We start from the raw sequence: 4417 nt of genomic DNA, 5'->3' as shown, positions 1-4417 counted from the left end.
GCTATAGAAGGTCAAGGATTGTAATCTTCAACATTAATTGAAACTCAACATCAAGAAGATAAAGATTCTCACCACTGGGCCAATTTGCACTACCATGATAGATGGAGAAGAGATTGAGGTTGTTAATAATTTAAACTTGCTTGACTCCACATTAACACTCTTGGCACCAGCAGTCAGGAAATCAAAAGATCAATTACACTGGGAAAATCTGCTTTTAAGGACCTCTCCAGAGTACTGAAGAGCAACAATGTCTGTCTGGAGGCTAAGGTGGTTTTTTGTTGTTTTTGTTTGTTTGTTTGTTTGTTTTTTGTTAACAGATGGTTCATTCTATATACAAACACAATTTTGTACGCTGCCATTAAATAAGAGTGGAATGAGCGCTCTCCGCGTCCCTCTGAGTGACTCCCTTGCCGACGGCCCTGTGCCCAGGCGCTGGCCCACTCTCTGGCCCAGAGCGCACAGGGAGGGCATGGAGAAGGCACTGTGCTGGGAACCGGCACCAGCTCGGGGGTGGGGGGCCAGAGCTGTACCAGGTGCCACCCCTGATCCACCCAGAGCCCCACCCCACCAGCACTGCTCTTTTTATTGGGGCAGCTCACTCCATACCTTTGGCCACCCCTGATAGAATGTCCTGCGGAGCCCACATCTTCCTGCCCCAGGTTTGGGGGCCGCCTCCCTTGTTGCTTTATGGCGGGGTGCCTGGGCCCACCCAAAGAAGACCCAGCAGAGCCCACCCGTGGCTGAGTAGAGGGCAGAAGGCTCCAGTGCCCAGAGAGGGCAAGGCGGTCCACAGGTCTCCCCTTCCCTGTGGTCACAGCAGGGCCATGCCGAGCTGGACGAGGACGTCGGGGACAGGGAGGCTCAGGAGCAGGCCTCAGAGGGCAAGTCCTCAGGAGCCACGGACGCAGGGCTGGGGCTACTCTCCTGGGCTGTGGGGGAACCCCCATCTACTGCCAGGGTTTCCAGGTGTGGAACACTGTCCGGGGGTTGCCCCCCTGGGGAACAGGGGCCGTGGGGGGCACCCGCCGCTCCAGGAGTGAGGCGCTCAGGCTCCACAGCAAGGACGCATTTGTGATGATGGCTGCTGTCTCTGCCATCCAGCCCAGGTCGCTCCCAGCTGCGGCTGCCACGGAGGCGGCTGCGGCCACCAGGGAGCTGGGTGCCACGGCCCCTAGCGCCCCGCCGGCAGCAGGCGAGCCAGGGCCCAGGGCGGGCGGCGTGGTAGTGGGGTGTCCTGGGGCGGCGGCATTGTTGTTGAGGCTGTCCTGCAGTGCCGCTGGGGAGCCCGGCCTGGCCGGGCCCGGCTGGCTGCGAGTGCAGCAGCAGCTCCTGGATGTGCATCTGCTGCAGGATGGCAGGCAGCTCAAGGTGGTGGAAGAAGTACACCATGGAGTTCTGGATGAAAAGCCAGGACATGACCAGTGCCAGGCTGCTGTACTGCCCGTTGAAGCGGTAGTGGTAGGCGTAGAAGGCGAAGTGGTACAGATAGAAGAACCGGAGCCAGTGCTGCTTGCTTGTGCTGGTGTGACAGCAGATGGCGTCGTACTGGTCAGCCAGCCACACGATGAGGATGATGTAGAAGGTGGTGGTGGTGTCGTTGAAGACAGGATATGGTCTTCACAATTACTTGTTATGCATCTGAGAGCTGGACAATGACTAAGGATAACAGTAGAAGAGTCAATGCCTTTAAGTTGTGGTGCTGGAGAAGAGTACTGAACATACCTTGAACTACCAAAAGAACAAGCCTTGGAGGCTAGGATTTTGAAGCTATGTCTCACATGTTTTGGGCACGTGGCCAGGTGAGACTAGTCAGTGCAGAAAGTCATCATGCTTGGAAGGGTGATGGGACAGATAAGGAGAGGAATATAACCAAAGAGATGAATTGATACAGTGAATAGGGTAATAGGGCAAGTTGTGCCAGGAACAGTAGGACTGGCTCAGGAAAGGGCAGAATTCAGAGTTATTGTACATAAGTTTGCTGTGAGTCGCGCATGACTCAGAGGCATATTACACCAACAATGATATTATCATAAATAACAGATAATACTGAAGAGAATGGAAATTGTACAATACTTAATCATACTCATGTAGAACCTTTACATAAGCCAAGAAGAAACCATTTTAACTGATCAAAAGGATGCTGCATGATTTAAAATTAGGAAAGACTTGTTTCAGAATTTTTGTCTTCCACCATACTTATTCAATTGCTAAATGGAGCAAATCTGAGAAGCTTCAATGTATTATAAAAAGGTGGCTTGAAAATATAAAGAAGTTAAAATATATTAAGAAGAGAAAGACTTTCTTCAACCTGTAATATGTAAGTGGTACAATTTTACTTTACAGAAAATAAAGAATCGAACAAATTATTAATGAAGCTCAAAGACTGTAGCTTTCATTATGGTGTACCTCAACTTAAAATCAAAATCTTCAAAACTAGACCAAGAAATATCATGATAAATTAACAAAAGATTAAAATTTTCAAGGTTTCATTTTTATTTTAATCCAGTCAACATTGATGGAAATTCAAAGTATATGTAATATTGGGAAAATTCTTTAAGGTCCTTAAGAGCAAGGATACAAGTTTAAAGACCAAGATGCCCCTGAACTAGGTTATGATAACTTTACTTACCTAATGTGTGTATGAATGTTTGACAGTGAACATGGAAGATCACAGAAGAACTTTGGATTATGAGTTACAAGGTTTGTGAAGAATATATAAAACAAAATAGACTGATACAGAATGAATAATTAGAAAAAAATTTTCCCTAGATTAATGAAACAAACACCAAAATTTATTCTTTTTACCTTCAGAGATTTATTTAAAGAAGTTTTGATCCAGGAGAAGATCCTATTTATTATTAATAATAGTCATTTGGGGGTTGGGAGACTCTTGTTTTGAAGCAATTGAGATCCAGATCACAGGTTTTTAGCATTTATTAACAGTCAGTTGGGGGCTGGGAACCTTGGACCTGTGACACTCAGGTCTTATGTGAAGCCCAATTTGTTCTTAGGAAGTACAACACTAAATTGTCAGTTTGTTGTGTTTGGGGAATACATTGTTCTAATTAGTACAGCACTTGTCTGTCACTTTGCTATACTGAGATAACTTGTAGATTGCTCTGATGCTAAAAGTTTTGCCACTGGTGTGTCAAATGCCACAAAGGTAACCCACAGTAGACAAGATTTGGTAGAGCTCCCAGATTAAGACAGACTAGGAAGCAGGATTGGCCATACACTTCTTAAATGAAGGCCACTGAAACCATATAAACAGTAAAGGAACACTAATACTTATAGAGGTAGAGCCTAGATTGGAAATCAATCAAAAAGAGGAAAGCTAGTGGCAACATGGGTATGGAGCAAGATTGTTGGAAAACTAGAAGTTGTGCAAAATGAAATGGAATGCATGAGCATTAATATTCTAGGCATTAGTGAGATGAGATCGATTAGTTTTGGTCACTTTGAATCAGAAAATCACGTAGCATACTATGCTGGGAATGAAAAATGGTGTTGCATTCATAGTCAAAAAGTCAATTTTGAATTTCAGCCTTGAAGTGCAATGTTGAGAGTAATAGGATGTTATCCTTACACTTACAAGGAAGACCTGTTAATACGATTATGATTTAAATATATGTCCTTACATCTAAAGCCAAAGAGGAGGATATTGAAAATTTTTAGCATATCTTGCTGTCTAAAGTTGACCAAGCATGCAACCAAGATGCATTAATAATTGGTGATTGGAATGCAAAATTTGTAAATAATGAAGAAGGAATTGTAGCCAGAAAGAATGAATTTGGTTACAGAAACAAGGCTGTAAATAGAATGATTAAATTTTCTATGTTCAATGATTTATTTATTGCAAATATCTTACAAAACAAACAAATAAAACACACAAATGACAACTTTACACATGGACCTCAACTGATGGGCTACACAGGAATCATTGGAAAATATCAGGGATCTAGCTCCGATATGTCAGGAGAATTCCGTCAAAAGGAGGCATCAGGTTGAAATGAAGATGCGAAGATTCTATTCGTTGATGCAGGGGTAATCACATTATCTCTTATCTGTCCCAGATGTTGACTGGTAGATCAAACATTCCCAGACATCAACATAAAACATCTTCCGGGATATCTTATGATATCTATTGGAAAACAAGAAGGTATCACATTCCTAGAATTCTGAGGCCTTTGTTATTGTGGTGCTGTTATGTGCCGTCAACCCTATGTACAACAGCCCTAAACTCCGCTCTGTCCTGTGCCAATCGCACTGTCTCCGACACTTTCATCCCAATTATCCCAGTTACTGAATCAATCCACCTCATAAAGGGCCTTCCTCTCCTGCGCCGTCCCTCCACCCTCCCAAGCATGATGTCCCTCTCCAAGGACCGGTCTATCCTCACAACATGTCCAAAGTATGT

At 44.4% G+C, this 4417-nt stretch overlaps 1 pseudogene; it reads right to left on the bottom strand.

Annotated features, from left to right (window-relative positions):
• Positions 1-947: 947 nt before the first annotated feature.
• Positions 948-4417, bottom strand: part of LOC102846721 — a 26759-nt pseudogene continuing 23289 nt past the window's right edge.

Source organism: Elephantulus edwardii, unplaced genomic scaffold (genome assembly GCF_000299155.1).
Source record: "Elephantulus edwardii isolate Elephantulus edwardi_28Jun2011 unplaced genomic scaffold, EleEdw1.0 scaffold00190, whole genome shotgun sequence".
In the NCBI taxonomy this organism is placed as follows: Eukaryota; Metazoa; Chordata; class Mammalia; order Macroscelidea; family Macroscelididae; genus Elephantulus; species Elephantulus edwardii.
Note: the sequence above shows the minus strand (reverse complement) of the source record. Positions and strands in the feature narration are given on the sequence as shown.